This window comes from Rattus norvegicus, chromosome 1, assembly GCF_021556685.1.
Source record: "Rattus norvegicus strain SHRSP/BbbUtx chromosome 1, alternate assembly SHRSP_T2T, whole genome shotgun sequence".
NCBI lineage: Eukaryota > Metazoa > Chordata > Mammalia > Rodentia > Muridae > Rattus > Rattus norvegicus.
In genome coordinates, this window is record NC_141534.1 from 47,102,206 (window position 1) to 47,122,238 (window position 20,033).

At 44.7% G+C, this 20,033-nt stretch overlaps 1 long non-coding RNA gene across 3 annotated transcripts in view; it reads right to left on the reverse strand.

Moving 5' to 3' along the window:
- The window catches only part of LOC102548198 (uncharacterized), a 45,471-nt gene that overhangs the window by 15,763 nt on the left and 9,675 nt on the right, over positions 1-20,033 (reverse strand). For all 3 annotated transcript variants that reach the window (XR_015645309.1, XR_015645320.1, XR_015645300.1), the window contains exons 2-3: positions 5,987-6,364; positions 5,802-5,888 (exon numbers count right to left, since the gene is read on the reverse strand). This is a non-coding gene — a long non-coding RNA (uncharacterized LOC102548198). The remainder of the gene's footprint in view (positions 1-5,801; positions 5,889-5,986; positions 6,365-20,033) is intronic.

Genomic DNA, 20,033 nt, shown 5'->3' on the forward strand with positions numbered 1-20,033 from the left:
AACAGCCCAGCTCAGACAATGCAGCAGCTGCCTTGACTAAGAATAGAATGCCGTGTTTGATTTGAATTAGCCATTTGAAACAAGAGCAAAACAGCTCTAAGAACAGCGCCATCTGTTTTCCTTTAAGGCTCGGTCATAAATAACGAGATGAAAATACATTTCCTGCTCTGGATTTGTGACCTGAGCTGCCTCCCACCCTGTTGTCACTGACCACGGCTGCTTTAAGTGCACGTGACATTTATGGGGCAGCTGTTGGCTGTGAGGCGGATGGACTTTGTGGTTGGTTGGGATCGGGTTTTTGGTTTTCTTCCGTTTAACGTCTCTGCTCATCGCGGCTCCTTTATTTCACCCTCATTTGTTAAACGGGGAGATACAAAGTGTTCTCTGCATACCGTTTAGAACAGCAACTCATACATGCAATTACCAAACAGCAGCCTGTGATCAAACAGCAAACCCGACAGGCAATCCTCTGCTGGAGGAGGACTATCTGAGTCCAGGTCAAGGCCATGATGGAAAGAGAAGGAACATGTGTGGCCAACCATTGCTCAACACAGAGGTCTATGAACCTGGGGAGGGGAGAAAGCCAGGGAAAAGAGAAAGGGAAGGGAGGAGGGAGGACGAAAGCAGGGTTTGGGAGATGGTTCAGTCCATAAAGAGTTTGCCACACAACCTTGAGGATCTGAATTCAGATTTCCAACACCCACTTAAAATAGCTGGGCTCACAGCCATTGTTAGCAATCTGGCATTTTCACTAGCCTGCCCTCAGGAACCTAGTGGCAGCTGTTTACATCAGCACCCACTAAGGACATCAAGTGCTGCTTCTAAAAGGCCCCATCCATCTCTGTGTGTGCGTGCTCGTGTGTGTGTGTGTGTGTGTGTGTGTGTGTGTGTGTACTTGTTTCTTTTGTCTTCTCTCTCATTCTGTCTTGTTTGTTCTCTCTCTCTCTCTCTCTCTCTCTCTCTCTCTCTCTCCCCCCCCCCCACATCATACTTTATCCCCACGCCTATAATCCCAGTCCTGCAGGGTTTGATATAGGAGAATCACTGGTACTATCTGGTCGGTCACAGTAGCCTATCTGTGATCTTCAGTCAAAGAGACTCTATTTCATAAAAGTAAATAAAGGTGGTAGACCAGGGAGAGTAATCGAATCACCTGACATTAAGCTCACCTCTTCATGCATGTGTAACCATGTGCAGGCAAATACTCAGATTCATGTAAACACACACACATACACACACACACACACACTACATACTTACACACATACATATACACCATACACACACCACATACTTACACACACATACACACCACACACACATACCACATACTTACACACACCACATACTTACACACACACACTACATACTTACACACACACATATACACCCTACATACACCACATACTTACACACACACATACACCACACACACACACACACACACACACACACACACACACACACACACATTCTTTTTAACTGTCATGTATGCCACAACATTCTGCTTCTTTGATAACTCAAACGGGAAGGATCCTGAAAGGTAGAGGGCTGTGTACCAGCTCGGTCAGCTCTCAGTCTCTCTAGAGAAGCGTCTTAGTTGGCAGACACGCAGACACGCACTGTGACAGGCTGTGGTTTCCTGCCAGTGCTTCATGAGAAAAGCTGCACCAAGAGGCAAGCATCAGCATGTGCCCCCGCACTTTCCAGATTTTTGGCTTCAGTTCTGGGGAAGACACCTAGGACCAAGCTTGTACTAGGCAAGCTCTGGCCCTGAGCCTCATGCCTAGCCTACTAGCCTGTCCTGTAAGGAATGGTTTTGAAGCAAAAGGCAGATGTAACAAAGGAAATGTTAGAAGGAGTTATCTGTCAGTTAATGAAGGTGTTGCCTTGGAGACCTGGAACAGATGCTGGGTTCCTGAAACACGTGGCGGTGAGGAACCCAGGGTACAGTACAGAACACTGTCATCAGGGGGAAGCTCGTGTAGATCTGGGAATGGCTTCGCTGGAAAAGGTGTTGAGAAGGTGCCTGCTCATCCAGTGTTTAGACCGACAGGAAGTTTTCCTATCCTCAGTTTTAGCACAGGTAGTTCTGTTTTCATGCTATTTAAATACAGAGCCACAATGAAACACTGTAGGCAGAACATTTTTTGCAACTTACTTTAAATAAGAGTTCACCTCTCTAGCCCACCACCCAGCAGAGGTAGTAGAAGAACAAGGTTAGCAGGATATGGGGGAAGTGGACAAGCTCAGCAATAGCTCTTCAGGGGCGAGCTCCATCTTCTTTCTCAGCAGTTCAGTCCCATAGCAAACACCAAATACAATTCAGCAGCTGCAGACCAGTCCTCTAAGCAGGAAGATACCACACCCAGAACAGGAGCTACAATCCTGTCCTTTCTGCAGGCAGACAGCCGGTAGGAACCAGCAATGCAGCTCAATCCTGAAGAAACCAATAGGCTCGCTAACTGGCTTGAGGCAAGACCAAGGAAGCAGTAAGCTGCCACAGGAACCTCACGGGAAGTTCTTTGTCCAGTTTCTCTCTGGTGTCACCACTAGTGGAGATCAACAATCCTATGTCAGGCAAACCATTTCATACATGTCCTTAGTGAAGAATATCTATGCGGAGCAAACCAAACCAATGTTCAATGCTTGCCTCCCACTGTCTGTGGGGTTAAACTCCTTCGTCACAGGTCCTTTCACATGTTTGTTATAGGAAAACATCCTTTCACCGGTGTCTTCTTTTTTAATATTTATTTATTATGTATACATCGTACAGCTTTCTGCCTGCATGTGTGCCTCCAGGCCAGAAGAGGGCACCAGATCTGATTACAGATGGTTGTGAGTCACCATGTGGTCGCTGGGACTTGAACTCAGGACCTCAGGAGGAGCAGACAGTGCTCTTCACCTCTGAGCCATCTCTCCAGCCCCACTGGTGTTTATCTTTTCACATGTCTGCTTTAGCAAGAGATCCTCTCGCCTGTGTGCCCCAATAAACTATCATTGGACATAACTAACTTTCCAAAGAAATTAGAAGCTTCCATTTCAGAACAATATCGTCACTCGTTTCACTATTTACATAGACCAGCCCTGTCTTCCCAGTGGTCCTCGGTCTACCTCTTCATCTGACCCCTGATGGCACACTGCTCCTCCCAAGCTTCTCACAGTCACCAGCTTTTACCTATCAGAGTTCACTTAAGCCGAGCTGCTCACCCTGCAAAGCAAAGACCTGACTCCCTCAGCTTGAGTGAGCCCTAGCCTCAGCTAGAGGAGGGCCATTCCCACAGCTGGAGAGCAAGTATGCTTAGCACACGGTGCATGCTGAGCCATCCTTGGGGACAGTTAGGAGGTGTCACCAAAAGGTCTCGAGACTTCTCAGAGTGAGAGAATCTGTTGAATCTTCTAGCCAGTGGCGCCTACAGTGATTTGACTCTGGAACCCTGTCAGGCTTGCTCCTGGCAGATATCTAAACTTTGCTGGAGACCGCTCAGAGAAAAATCACTAATTGAAACCTTGTTGGATTCAGAAAGACACGTTTGAGCACACCACTCGTAGCCCTCCCCACTCTGAATCAGATGTGCAATTATTGTTTGTACCCCTGCTTTGTATTCCTCATGGCTGGTATCTTCTTGCACATATATCTCAAAATAATAGTCACAGTTATTATAATCCATGTTGTTCCACTTCTAGGGGTTGTACTGGGTGTTTTGCAGACTGAGCAGCAGCCTCTAGGTAACAGGTGATGCCGTGCCCATTTTACCAAAGAGAGTGCAAACCAGGAAACAGCAGGGTCTAAGTAATCCATCTGTTACATCAAAGAGCTGTGGTTCTGTTCTGAGTCTGTATAGAATCTTCTATGATGCTTTACATTGTATAAGATCAGCCACTCCTGAGATTCAGAGACTCCAGCCTATGACTGGGCTCTGCATGGATTTGTTGATTGTCTGCTGAGACTACTCTAAAACCATCAACAAACAGACCTAATACAGATTCACACGAGCCTTATAAACATTAGTGTGTAATATTACTCTCGCCTCTCTTCACGTTTTGTTATAGAAAACTTTACACCTTCTTATTCCAGAAAAGCTGCTGATTATTTACTCAAACATGTTGGTACCCGTTATCATGTATTAGCATAATTAATAAAGGGGAGGCATCTTTAGTGAAAATAATGTTGAATGTTCCCACGTATGAGATAAGACATGCCGATTGTTTTCAATAATTGTATGGTATGTGGAGTAGCACCAGGCCTCGTAAAAGCAAGAACTGCACACCAGAAGAGGGCATCAGATCCCATTACAGATGGCTACAAGCCACTAATGTGGTTGCTGGGAATTGAATTGAGGACCTCTGGAAGAGTAGCCAGTGCTCTTAACCTCTGAGCCATCTCTCCAGGTCCATGACTTTTATTGCCTTTTAAATTAACCTTTGGGCTGATCACTTCAATGAGGGTTTGTTCTTGTTTTCTTCTGTATTGACACAGGGCCTCATGGAGAGCAGCCTCCCCTCCTGTTCCTGATGCTTCTCTATTGGTTAAGTGTCTGTTGCAGTGATAAAGCTCTGTGACCAAAACAACTTATAGAAGGGAGAGTTTGTTTGGGCTTGTGGTTACAGAAATAGTCTAGCATGGCAGAAATCATCAGGTATGGACAGCAGGGCAGGAAGCAAAGAGCTGGTATCTCAACTGTGAGCTTGAAGCAGAGACAGCAAACTGGAAGTAAGGCAGGGCGAGGCTCTCAAAAGTTGCTCCAGCACCAAGCCTCCCTGCAGCAAGACCAAGCCTCCCTGCAGCAAGACCACACCCCCCGCAGCAAGGCCACGCCTCAAGGCCACGCCTCTTGGCAGAAAGCCAAGCCTTCTAAAGACTCCCCAAATAGCTCAACCAACCAAGGACTAAGTGTCTACATGCCCGAGCAAATGGAAGACATTTCTCACCCAAACCACCACAACCCTGAACTTCTTATCCTTCTGCTCCGCCCTCAGACGCTGAGAATACCCCCAGAAACCACCACACTCTGCTTTATGTAGTACTTGAACCCAAGACTTCGTGCGTGCTAGGCAAGCACCTTGCAAACTGAGTGACATCCCTACCCTTGATAGCTATTTTTACATCGTAAAACAGTCTATATCTTCCCAGTCCTTCAATCCGTTCTTACAACTCTTAACTACTGGTTTTCATGTATCAGGAACTGAAAGGCAAAGCGGTTCAATGGTTCCTCAGTGTAAACACTACCCCAGACCCCCACCTCTCACTGCTTTGTCTTTGTGCCTGTATTAGGCTGTCAACTGTAACAATGTTGTTACTTTGTTTTGCTCTTGACAGTCCTCTGCCTTCCTCAGGCCCCCACTTCCCTAGACTGTGTGTGCTGAGGTCTGCCGTCAGTGAATTTGACCCAGGTTCCCTCTGCACCCTGTACCTGCCTCTTACCTCTGAACTGACGTAACACACATGGAACAAAGCATTCCAACTGCACGCTGCACCCAAGAGAGAAAATTTCTTTTGTTGTTGATTTCTTTCTTCTGTGACACCATCCTTGACAGGGTAGATGTTCACGAGTTCACACTCACTGACACACACACTCACTGGCACACTCACTTCTTGTTAGAACTTATTACATTGACTTTCCATTTGTGTGAAAGATGTCATGGGATACAGAAGAAATATTCTTCCCCGTTATTGCTGGGGATATCAATATAATCTGTGTACATTATAAAAGCAATAGTTACTCTTTACGGTATGATCATGGCGCATCCTCTGCTGAAGACTTTCTGTCTCCTTCACTGGCATAGTCAGGACCACCTACCTGGTCCTCAAAGTCACTTTTCGGTCCTCACGATCACTCTCTGTCTGGCTTGGATCCATCTCAGCACATAAACCGGGTCTTCTATTACTGGTAAAAAGAAAAAGGACACGGTTATCTATGCAGTGGTTACTTTTTAAGGTAAAAGAAAAGTGAGGGTTAAGGAAAGGATTTCAAAGTTAATTTACCAAAATCCGACTCCATCCTTGCCCGACGAAGACTGAAATAAAGCTCTAATTACAAAAGGATTAACACTGTTCTCCATGGTAACACCGGAGTCTTCTGTCAGTAGAAGGTGATGGCAATATTTGCATTTATCCACGAGCACAGGATTCACAGATTATGAGTAAAGTCTTAACGTTCTATTGAAATAAAGTGAAGAATCCTCAGAAAAGACAAGGGCTGGCTTTCATGGTCTAACGAGAACTGGACCATTTTGAAACCAGAAACTCTTCACTCAGTGCTCTGTGGATGCCGGTAAGGGTGCTGGGAATGTGTTGACTGGCGGTGCTTTTTCTGCTGGCAAGGAACCGGCTTCCCTGCCTGGACAAATGAGTCCAATAACACTGTCCAAGAAAGAAAAGGAGATTTTCTTATTATGCTGTGCTATACACTCAGCCTCCCCCCTTGCTGCTGCCCACTCAGATGGCTGTCAAGTTTCAGCGTGAATGGAATGTCTCACTGAGAGAGTCATAAATAAAAAGCTATTTCTCTCCCTGAATGATTCAACATGTTGTGCCCGTGTTGAACCAGAGAATACCACTAGTGTGGTCAATTTTAGTTATAAGCAGAGTTAATGTTTTTCTTCTTTAACATTCTTCCTTAAATTCTGACACCGGCTCTACTGAGCCGGCCTTGAAATGGGGTCTGGCCCTTTCTGTGGAATACCACGACTCTTGGTAAAGCCTGGTAAGCATGGAGAGACCAGGGCTAGCACAAAGAAGAGAAGGTTTTCTGACTAGCATTCACACCCTTGGTGGAATTTTGCTCTCCCTTTCAAGTTTGTTCCCTTATCCCATCTAGGTCAAGAGATGTCGGGGGCATAAGGAGACTTTTACATGCTGATAACCTTGAAAGATGAATGGAAGACCATCCAAGCCCTTTCTTTAAAGGTTCATTTTTTCTTCCAAAAAGAAATAAAAAGGAACATTTGATTGAAAATAAAGGCGAGTTGTCAAAAGTGCTAAATTCCACCACATGTTTCCCAAGGTGTGAGGTCTGAGGTGACAGGAGGGGACATTGTAGCACTATTCTGTAGGTTTGACATAGCAGGAACAGCGCTGACTGATTGCCATTATTACAGCCTCCCCGGTCACATCCAGGATACTTGCTATTTACTGCAAGGCAGAAAAGGTCTCCCAGACGTAATTAAGGTCGCTAATCAGTTGACCCTAAATTAATCAAAAGAAAGCCTATGTGAGAGGTCCCAGTTAATCACATACCACCTTTAAAATCAGGGAAGCTTTCACAGCTGTTGCCAGGAGACAAGGTAAGAGATGTACAAGCTGACGAAGGTTCTCTGTGGCTGATATGGAGGGCACTGTGTGTCCAGAGCCAGATTGGGTCTACTGGGAGGAAGAGGGCTCCCTGGCCAATTGGGATCAAAACCAAGAGCTTACTTACAACTGCAAGGACCTGAGTTCTGTCCCTAAGCGGAATGAAATGGAAATGGAGTCTTTCTAGAACCTTCAGGTATAGCTAGCTGACTGATTTACTTCAGTGGTGTAAGCAGAGAGCTCAGTTGTATTAGATATTAGACATGTGCATGTCTGAGCCGCAGAAGATAACGATGAAGGAAGGGGGCTTGCTCTTTTCATATTTGCACCGACAGGATACACAACAGTGAAAGTGAATGCTTATTAAGTGGAATGGAACTCTCCAGAAGTTTCCTACGGTTCTGCCAGAAATGCTTTTCCAGAGGTGAGGCTACAGCTTGGTTGACATCCTGCTTGCCTGACATGCGTGCATCCCTGGATTTTGTCCCCAATGACAACATAAACTGAATGTGGTGGTGTACACTTGCAATACCGGCACCATGGACACGGAGGTAGGAAGAGTGCTACAGAGGGAACTACCTAAGAACCTGTCTCACAATATAAACAAACAAACAAACAAAGCCAGCAAGCTTTCAAAACCAAATTATACTCATAGATTTCCAAAAAACTATGCTCATTGATTGCTAAGTGTATCTTTTGTTTTCTCCGGCCAACTCCTCAAATCTTCTAGAATTTTCTTTTTCTATTCCTCCAAATTTTTTTTAAAACAACAACAGCAACAAAAAAAAAACCCACAAAAAACAAAAAACAACTAATACCCCATAGAATAAAAGGGCCTTCCACAGCCTGTAATTTTGTCTCCAAAATCAAGTACTTTTCACGTGCATAATTTATTAACAATTAATCTTCTGCCACTTTGTGGACCCTTTTCCTACAAGGTCTAAATCCTTCTTTGATTACTACTCATTTGTTCTTGATTAGAGGGACTCAGGAAAGAAAGGGCTCCACAATCCAGGCCCTGCATATCATAGGCGCCCAACATATATTTTGTTCATTTGTTTTGTCCTAAAGTATTGCTCTTCAATGTTAATGATAGGAAATGACACCAAGCATCTAAAGCGAGCCTCATTAGCCCAGCAGTGGGAAATCTCAACGGTGACCTGACTCACATTCCACTTGGCCTTTAACTGCCATGAACCCTGCGTACACTTAAACTGTCAAAATTAAAAACACAACTGCAAAAACAAGATAATCACAGAAAATAATTTTGCCCAATTGATTTGTGTGACTTTCAATGACATTGTTAGCACCCAACTTACTCCCTAAACTGCCAACTTCTATAGCAAGGGCCAGTCTTGCTGGATACAATAATTCACGTTGACGGAGCTCCTCACGTGGGTGTGCATAAGAGTAGGAAGAACCAGGAGTTTTGAGCTAAATATTTTTTAACAATTAAAACCATGAACAAATCAGCCAAGGGCAAGAGAGTGCAGTGATATGGCAGGCTGTGCAGATTCGACACAGTCCCCTGTAAAACAAGCAAGATTTAAAACCCCAGTTAAAATACCCTCTACATTCCACGAATCTGTCTTTTCACTCTCAGGCAAGAGCAACAAGAATGTAATTTGGAAAAAACAGTGGAAGGTAACTTGGCGACAGGTCAGTGCCGCCTACTGAGGCTAGCGCCCAACCTCAGAGCAGCACGCTGCCTTCTCATCACTGCTGGAAACCTGAACTTGACACCACTGAGTGTGTCTGAGTATGTGTGTGTCTGAATGTGTATGTGTGAGTGTGTATGTATGTGTGTACGTCTGAGTGTATGTGTATCTGAGTATGTCTAAATATGTGTGGGTGTGCATGTGTCTGAGAGTGTGTGTATGTCTGTATGTGTGTAGCTGAGTATGTCTGAATATGTGTGTGTCTGAGTGTGTCTGAGTATGTGTGTGTCTGAGTGTGTATATGTTTGTGCATGTGTATGAGAGTGTGTATTTCTGAGTGTGTGTATCTGTGTATGTCTGAATATGTATATATCTGAGTGTGTGTGTGTGTGTGTGTGTGTGTGTGTGTGTGTGTGTGTGTCTGAGTGTGTATGCCTATCTGAGAACTTACCCAGGACTCTATCACCAGATTGGGATTGCTGAGACAGGAGGTCTCATGGACGAAGAAAGTATCAAATCTTTGGCCTTTCCAATGAGAGGCAGCCACTGTTGGACTATATGGATCATATCCTGTAAACAACTCTAATAAACCCAGATATAATAACTACTCTAACAAATCTATGTGTGTGTGTGTCTGTATGTGTGTGTGTCTGTGTGGTGTGTATGTGTGCCTGTGTGTGTGTCCAGATGTGTGTGTGTGTGTATGTGTGTGTGTGTGTGTGTAGGTGTCTGTATGTCTGGTATCTGTGTCTCTATGTGTGTCTGTATGTCCATTTGCATGTATGTATCTGTGTGTATATCTCTGTCTATGGTTATCTATGTGTGTGTATTTGTATATATATTTGTGTGTGTGAGATAGAGATAGAGATAGAGAGATAGAGAGATAGAGAGATAGAGAGAGAGAGAGAGAGAGAGAGAGAGAGAGAGAGAGAGAGATCATGCAAGCATGACTTCTGGCTAACTCTAGAACCTTTGGTTACACTCTGTTATTAAACCAACCCTGACCAAAGTTTTGCAGCTGGGATATGGGACTACCTTCCACTATCCCCAGTCTTCCCTTCAACAGACAGTTGACGAATATCCCGGGGCCCTTTAGTGAGTCACCTGTTTGGGGTTCTTAGTGAGATGCTCATTGTTCAGTCCACTTACTGAACTTCAAGTCTTCCTCCACCCCCTGATGGCAGGAACGTGCACACCTACCTCTGGGATCATGTAGGCACCATGCCTATAACAGGCCATGTCGGGAGGTTTGCAAGTATACAAAACATGTGTGTCAGCAGAGACACCATCAAAGAGGTGGCCTTAATAACCATCTTCTACACACAAAACCCAGCTTTGGTCATCATTACAGACTACTGAGCACTCACTGGGGCCCAGACCAGAGGAAACATGGTTAGAAGAATAAGGGGTGGTCTTTGGTCCAAAGAGTTGACACCACAGGGAGCAGACATGGGGTAAGCAGATCACTTCAGGACAGCTCAGTTGGCTTCCTGAGTGTGAATAAGATGAACAGGCTGTGAGTTCCCTGGGATCCGATATTGGAATTCTAACACACAGGACAGATGACCTTGGGACTCAAGCTTTTCAGTTATAATTCTTATTTTTTCAGTTGGAAAAGTATATATTTGTGCTCATTAGAAGAAAGAAATACAAATCCCTCAACCCCCAGTGTAAAGAGATAAGTAACTTTGGTACTTTGGACCTTCCCAGAACTGTTTGGATAAATACACACATGAAATATATATGTATTCCCTAAAGAACTTTACGTAATGCAGACAACTTTGTAATCCAATTTCTTTAATTTAAAAGATGCCATAAACCATTATTTTTTTAATTAAGTACAAGAATAACTGGGTCAGGAAAATACGTATAAACATGAAGACCCAAGTTTGATTCTCTGAAACCACCTTTAAAAAGCCAGGTATAGTGACACAAGCTTGTAATCCCAACTCTTCTGAAGTCAATAGAGTTCAATGCCCAGTCAACCCAGCCTTCTTAGAAAGCTTTGGGCCCAATGAGAGACCCTGTCTCAACAAAACAAGACAGGTAGCTTCCTGAGAAACACAAGCAATCTTCAAATACCTATGCACACACATACACATACCTGTACCCATATATGTACCTAGATATGTGCCCCCACAAAATAAATTAATATGTAATACAATAGAAGTGTAATGAGATAACACACTAAAGGCAAATTGTTAAGAGGTTGCACAGTATTCTATCAAACATATACACATTTTTTCTAACCTGTTTCTTTAAAGGTTTCCCGCAGGGTTATGCTGAACCTATTTCTTCAGTGGGAGATTTGTTTAAGAGGTGGGATGTCTTGGCTTGATGATGAAGAAGCATGAAGGCTGGGTGTGAGATGAGGACCACTGAGGAGCATTCAAGGACGCCAGTATTCCTGCCGGAAAGCTGGACGATCCAAATTAAGGTGGAACAGGGCAAATAAGGGAGGGACCAGCCTGGGGATTCATGAGTTTATGTTAGAGATGGCTGCCAGTGGGCAAGCAGGGCAGGGACGGTTCATGCCTGGTGGGACCCACAACTACTTGATGCTCATTCATTAAGACAGTGTGAACTTAGAAGCAGTGAGCTAAGGAGATATAGCAATTTGAGTCCATTTCTGAACACCTCAAGATAGTAATACACGTGTCACATGGGTGTGTGGCAATTCGTCACTCATTTGACACAACTGTCCCCAATGAGTCCTAGCTCCAGATAACATGCAGCTTATCACTGAGGACTGATGCAAACGGAAGCCTCCATTGTCGAGCAGAGGAACCAGCCTGATAAGGCTGAGATGGACCCAGGAACATCTCTGACAGGAACATCAGAAGAAACTGGCCCGGGAAAAGAGGCTTGGACGGTGTTTAATAAATGCTGCCTGAGAACTGGGGAAACCTCACAGGGCTTGTCAGCTTTTCTGTGGACACACCCCTTCCCTGAGGACCACCACTGATAATTTAAAAATAAAGGAGAAGGTAGGGTCTTCTTTCTCACTATTGTGACCAAAATTTGTGATGGAAGAAACCTAAAGATCGGAAGAGTCTGCCTTACGGTTTGGAGATGCAGCCCACAGCTGCTTGGTTCCATGCATTTGAAATCATCCTGGAGGTAGGAGTGCAGTCTAGACTGGAGTTATCCACATCACTAAAGACCATGAAACAGCCATGGGAAGAAGTCTGGGTGCTATTTCTTCAAGAGCCAACCTAGGTAAGCCCTGCCTCCCAGTGTTCTCAGACCTTCCCAAAATAAAACCACCAAAGGAACAGCAGGCATTCAAAGTATGAGCCTGCCTACAGGGACATTTCAGATTTAAGCCAGAACTGCCCCTGACTCTATTATTGTTTCTTAGATGCTATCTACCTTGCTTTATGAGATGGAGGCTCTCATTGACCCAGAGCTTAACTACGAAGCTTGGCTGGATGGCAAACATCAGGGATTCTAGGACCAAGCACCAGAACATGCTAGAAAACACATACACAGAGACACAGACACATACACATACAGATACATACACACAGGTACACACACACACAACACACACCTACAACTCACAGAGATGCATACATACAGACATATACAAAGACACACACATACAACAAACACAAAGAACTACACAGAGACACACACAGAAACAGAGACAACACACAGAGACAAAAACACAGACAGCACACACACTTATAACACACATACAGACACATACACAGACAACACACACATACAACACACACCCACAACACACAGAGATACTTATACACAGACATACACAAAGACAAATACACACATACAAAAACACACAAACATGAACACAGACACACAGAGAGACAACACATACAGATACATACACAGACATACACAGACATACAGCACACACATAACACACACACAGACATACACAAGGACACATGCATACAACAAGCTCACACAGACATACACACAGAGACAGAAACACACAGACAACACACATAGACAAACAGAAACACACAGATAATACACAGAGAGAGACACACACATAGACAACACACATACAGAGACACACATAGAGACACTCACAGAGACACACAGAGACATACAAGCACACACAGACTACACACACACACACGTACAATATACACACATACCATGGTTGCATGAGCATAGAATAGGGGTTAAAAGTAAGTACTGGCAGCTGAGGTAAGAAACAGCAAGCACACATCTGAAGCTCACTCTTCACTGTAGGACTTTTCAGGGGACTAAATACGTTCACCGATACTGTGTTCTCCAAGACAGAAAGCACTGCATAGCATCTGCCAGGCTTCTGTCACTACAGAATTCCCTGTGCAAGGAGCACCACTAAGATCTCAGAGATTGCCAGCCTCCTGAGAACACAGCACAGAGGACACTGACCCCAGACGGCAGCAGGCAGGTGCTCTACCCAACTCCAATACACTTAAGGTAATACAGCAAAGCGGCTGACTTAGTTTGTTGGCAATTAAACGAGTCTAATAGCCAAAGGGCCTGGGACATGTTGCCGTCCATCCAGAGGACACACATTTCTTTCAGGTTTTTTTTCTTTTTCTATAAATCTGAAATCCAAAATCAGGATGGGTCAGAGTTGCTGGCTTCTGACTGTCTCTGTCAGTCATGTCGATCAGGGTAGGGTCTCTTCCAGGCATGAACAGTATCAGCAGCTAGAGAGGAAAACTCCTGGAGAAATAGAGATGCTGTAGACTCAGAATCACGCAGCTGTGGGAAGCAGATGCCAGGAGGCAGCAACAGGGTGTTCAGTGCATTCCCTCCTTCCGCAGCTCCAGCCAGGGAAGGGTCTGGGTTCCCTAGGCTTTGTGCTACTCATAGATTCTGAGGAACCATAGATTCCATGGTGTCTTTAAAAGCACAAATACATACAACATCATAGCCACGGTGGACAAGGAATAAAAGTGGAGACACGAGAACTGGCTGTAGGTGCAGAGAAGTGGAGGATGCTTTCACCAACTGCAGCCTTTTTGTTTCCTTTAAATTCTTTGCAGGCAGAAGAACAGCGAAAGAGAGAAAGCTGTATCTAAGTTCCCAGAGTCCTTTAAACAAGCAGAAAATACACTCTGGATGAAGGAGACAGCATCAAATCATAGTTCGATGAGCAATGACTGCTTTCTTGGTGCTATAGAAAGTAGCAGGGCATTTAGAATCAATTTTGGCTTAGAATTGATGAAATGGGTACCTGGGTTTTTATAAATGCATTGTAACTAATTCTGTCTTTCTCTCTAAAATATTTTTAGAGCTAATTCTTCAGTGGTGAAAATCCCTCCCGATAGCTTGCGATCATTACAGTGGAGTCCGAGCACTGCCCACGGGTCGCTTGTTTCTGAAGGTGTCAAAGTTGTCTGTCTTGCCTTGCTGGAAGTCGCCAGCATGCCATCTCTCAAGCAATGGCTCTCTAACAGGTTTCTTGCTGCACGCCTTCCTAGAGAGCAAGGCTGTGCGCTCCACCAATTCTCCAGAGACAGCCTAGCCTCTTCCAAGATCTAGTTTTCCTCTGCAATTTCCCTTTATAGCTGAAGCCAGTGCTGAGGTCATTTGGCCTGAGCTGATCTCAATTACACCCCTCTGGCTGAAGCAGAGGTAGGGGTGACCCAGCCTGTTCACCCTGCTTCATTTCCCCTCAGTAAAACACAGGAACCAGAAAAGATATTACCCCGGTCTCCACAGCGCAAACATGCTACCTACTAAAAGAACTTCCGCAAATGACCCACGTGTTTGTAGACACTGCACTTGTGTACAAAACAGGTATATGATATCAAAATTAACCATCTACTTTAATAAGCTTACAGAGTAACTTGTAATTTGCAAATTACCAGATACAGAAACTTTGAATGTTTGTTAGACACACCACATCGGTGCCCCTCTGAATGGCTTCTCCTCTGTGTTTCAGAATCGTACTCTTCTTTAGCGTGAAAACCAGAGGCACCATGTCTTAGCAATATTCCTACATGGAAATGATGGGCAGGTATGAAGAAATTAATTCTAATGCTATCTAAAGGCTGGAGGCCACAAGGCTGTTTAGGTCAGGTTCAGATTTTCTGTGTCCCCAGCACAGAATGCAGGCCCAGTACATGGCAGGTGTAGCCTCCTCACGTGTTGCATACATGAGCTGAGGGTTGGCATTGAGAAACAGATAATGAGACTGGAATGGCATGCTCGATACACGTGTGCACTGACATCACCACACATAGTACAGATGAGACTCGTCTTTCTTCCAGATGCTCCTGAGAACTCAGTCCTAGATGTAACAGCTTGCGTGCTCACCAGGGTAATGCATGGTTGGTGGTGGACATTTGTAGAATTATTTGTAGTGTTCATCTTCTCAATCCTGCAAAGTCAGTCTCCCTCTCCCCGTCCTCCTCCCCTCCCCACCCCACCCTTCCTCCTCCCTCCCTCTCTCTTTTCTTCTCCACCCTTCCTCCTCCCTCCCTCTCTCTTTTCTTCTCCACCCTTCCTCCTCCCTCCCTCTCTCTTTTCTTCTCCCCCTCTCCCTTTCCCCCTCTCTCCCTTTCTCTCTCCCTCTTCCTTTCCCCCTCCCTTTCTCTCTCCCTTTCCCTCTCCCTTTCCTCCTCCCTTTCCCCCTCTCTCCCTTTCCCTCTCCCTCTTCCTTTCCCCCCTCCCTTTCTCTCTCCCTTTCCCTCTTCCTCCCCCTCTCCCCCTTCTCTCCCTTTCCTTTACCCTCTTCCCCCTCTTTTCCTCTCCCTCTCCTCCTGTCTCCATCTCTTTCATTTTCTCTGCCTCATGGGAAAAACTTTGAAGGCAACATTGACTAGAGAAATCAGCACCAGACTGTAAGATAAATATTCCATAAAAAAAAGAAGAATGTCAGTGTCTCCCCCAAAATGGAAAGAAATGTATTCTTTGAGGGTGGACCTTTCATTCTCTGTAAAAAAAAAAAAATTAAAAGCTGATGCCCATCTGGATCCTTCAGAATGAAGGGGAGGCAAGCCTTGGGCTGGGGTGAGACATGTGCCTGGACCTTGGCATGTCTAGGGGACATGTGCTCCACTCTGTGCCCATGACAGAACAGGTCAAGGCCCAGAGAAGGTGATAAATAAGTAGGAGAATGGTGGGAGAGTAGGATAGGAAGCAAGGGCCAGGTTGGATCCCAGTCCCTTTACTAGTTGAGGGCTCTGAGACAAATGGGGAAAATCATCATCATCATCGTTAACACCACCACCGCCACCATCACCATCTTCATCATCCTCATCCTCATCTTCATCATCCAGGATTTCAGACTGATACATCACAGAATGGGAAGGATAACATAAAAAGTGACTTATCTTAATATCACACACACACACACACACACACACACACACACACACACAGAGAGAGAGAGAGAGAGAGAGTCTTCCCTGACAAGTTCTTCTTTCTCCCCCCCCCCATCGCTTACATCATAGAGAGTGAAAGTCATCTACTGAATGAATATGGACATTCTATCAGAACTACATTTCTCCCATGTCAGCATCTTTATACAGAAAATATATTGATGTGAGAAAAGAAAAAAGATTGAGGCGAGAGGAGAACAATGTCATTCTGATATTTTTCAGACCATAAATATCTGAAGCAGGGGCCGTGCGTGTGTAGGTGTGTAGGTCATCACAGGGGCCATGCGTGCCTAGGTCCGGGCATGAGGGAGCAGGGAGGGGGAGAGGGTCTGGCCGTGGAAGTGCCTTAGTCAGCACAGGGGCTGTGCATGTGTAGGTCTGCACTGTTTTGACCCTGTGCATTCCATTTATCTGCTGTTGCTAAACACAATCTGTGGTTTGGCAAGTCTGCCTAATTCAGCCACAGGTAGCTGCTGTACAGCTAAGTGGGAAATCGCAGCCCTCCATCACTCCTCAAGTCCTCACAACCGACAGAAGGGCGAGGTCCAGAAGCTGGGCCAGCCAGCAACTGTACACTTTGTAAATGGTAAAGTCACTATTGGGGTGAGGCAGAGGTAGAAACCCAGAGAGACACCCTTCAACGATCTCACACTTATCATATAGGACAAAGCGAACCATCCGCTACTATGTCACTGGGCTTTGCAAAGTGTATGTTTACCTAGAATGTCTGTCCTCACCTGTCTTTGTCAAGCAGAAGAGGAGATTCATGGGAGAGGTGCGGTCCATTCCTCTCCCTACACATGTCCTCTCCCTACCCTCCCTTCCTCTCTTCCATATGTGTAGCCTGGGCAAGTTTCTCTTAGCTCTATGCAGAGGCCTGCAAGGAGAAGCTTAAAGTGATGGCCAGCACCTCAGTCCTTCATAAACTTAGTTATGGCTTCTCAGATGGGCCTCCTCAGAACCAAGGAGTCCTGGAATATGAGCAAATGAGGCGACTCTGGGTGCCAAGCCAAATAGAAACTGGTGATGCTAGTGCTCTCTCTCTCTCTCTCTCTCTCTCTCTCTCTGTGTGAGAGAGAGATGCATTATGCATACATATTCATGTGCATGTGTTTGTATGGTATGTGTGTTATATGGTATATGTAGGTGTTCATGTGTGTATATGCGTATATGCATTATTTGGTGTATATACATGTGTGTTCATACGTGTGTGTATACATGTGTATACGTGCATGTGTGTGTGTGTGTTTTTAATATGTGGTATATATGCAAGTTTGTGTGTCAACATTGAGTATATCCCTGGATGACTCTCCATCTAATTTATTTTGAGACCCGGTGGTCTTTCACTAAACCTGGAGCTCATGACTTCAGGTAGGCTTGCTAGCCAATAAGCTCGAGCAATCCACCTGTCTCATGCCCTGAACGCTGGGATTACAGGTACACATTGGGCTGTTCAGTGTTTTCTATGGGTGCTGGAGTCTGAACTCAGGTCCCCGGACTTGCTCACAAAGCAAGCACTTTACTGACTGAACCATCTCCCCAGCTTCAGTAATGCAGTGTCTTGATTCCTGCCTCTAAGGTAAAGGCAAGTCGGTTTTACAAAGAGCCCTCTGGGGAAGACAGTCGACTATCCACTCTGACCTATGAGACGAACTGAAGATGAGATGTTCCCAATTTTGAAAAGCAGGAGTCTTTTCTAGACACTCCATCAAGAGAAATTGGCCAGTACCCAATCCCACGCAGCCTCACATGGATACCTAACAGAGCCGTGGGCAGTCATGTGGCCAGCGTTACTTTAAACAGGGGAAGTAAAAATACCGAGAGACAACTCAGAGACGCCAGAGAGGAAGTACGGATTATGGGGCTTAACATAATCATGTACGAATTACTGGCTGTCGCTGTGATTCTCTGGAAGTGGAAATATAACATTTCTGTTATGTGCGTTATATAATATTTTAATATAAGCTTGCTGGGCTTGTAGAAATATTGCCGCCACAAGAAACCCCCGTAAGTCTTCCTGTTGAAGAGGATCTTCAGTCCTTGGTAATAAGTCTCTGCATTGACTTTATCAACCAAACTGTTTGCAGAGGGAGGGAGATAAAAGGTTTAAAAAATTCCAGACATGATAATTTATATGCACATGTTACATACCTATGTGTTTATAATGTGTATATATTCATATACATGCATATGTTTCTATCATGCTAAATGCACTTCTCTTTGGCCTCCGAAGGTGTGGATGTCTGCTTACAGTGCAATCCACCTCCACAGACAGCACAGGAAACGCCCTGGCATACGAACGTCATATACCTACTGCTGGCTGAGCATCCTAGACTTCCAGTAAAGATCCGAGATGCTTCTGTCTCCTTTCATACCAGACATTTTTATTAAATATTCCTAACATGCAAAAATGTCTTACATCATGTTAACATTTTATATGATAAAGTCATATCCTATTTTCAAAGTACCTGAATGTAACAAACACAGTGTTGGAAGTTCCCAGTGGAGAAAAACTACAACTTTTCACCCTGGAAAGGAAGTCGGGAAAGGGGCGACACAGGGTGAAACAATGGGTAATAATGTTTGGAGCAGCGTACATGCGAAGAACCCAACTACCGTAAATGCAGCATGAGGCAGCACTTCTGTCCAACGGAGCAAAGATTCTATGAAGTGAGAGACCTTTGAGTTAAAAATAAGAGAGGAAGACGCACACACACACACACACACACACACACACACACACACACACACAGACATAGCACAGAGAGACAGAGAGCAGAGAGAGACAGAGACAGAGCAAAGGGAGACAGAGTGCAGAGAGAGACAGAGACAGAGCAGAGAGAGACAGAGAACAGAGCAGAGAGAGACAGAGACAGAGCAGAGAGAGACAGAGAACAGAGCAGAGAGAGACAGAGACAGAGCAGAGAGAAACAGAGAGAGACAGAATGAGCTTGGGAGGCTGACAAAATGCTGAGTCTGCAGCTATTGTAGCCGTCCAACCTGGCTGCTGATAAGTAGATGACTGTAATCCAAAAAAATAAAAAGGATATATGGAGATATTTTTGGAAGTCACATACTAGAGCACACATACACACAAAAAAAAATAATATGAAAAATGTTTTACCAGGTCTAAATACTCTTGGCTCTCAGTAAAATGTACTTGATTAAATTTACCCAGTTTATTTTTGTTCTGTTTTGATGAATTAAGTTTGATTATTTCCTGTAGCAATTAATTTATCCAAGATGCCTTTTTTTCTGCTGTTTTAATCCAAGCTAGCATTATACCTAATGAGCTCCTAGTCAAGGCCCAGCAGTAGATGATAATTTTTAAATTGCATTCTAGGGCCGGGCTGGTGAGATGGCTCAGTGGGGAAGGGAGCTTGCCGCCAAGTGTGAAGACCCGAGTTCAATCCACAAGATCAGGAAAGTGTCCACTCTCACCTTCTGATTGCCACATACATGCTGGGGTGCATGAGCACCCACAAGTGCACGCAGGCGCACAAGGTAGGTTGTAAACAAAAACTAATTGCATTTTGCTTCAGATAATGTGCATCTGCTCTCATCTTAAATATGGAGATAAAAAGGTCTGAGAGACTTGGGATTTCTGGTTTGTGAGACACTTGGCAGCTGTCGCCGTGCCAACAACCCGCAAAAAGCTGAATGAAATGAGAAAAAACACAGCCCCTTTCAGATCTGTCCGGTAGGGGAAGTCACAGGATG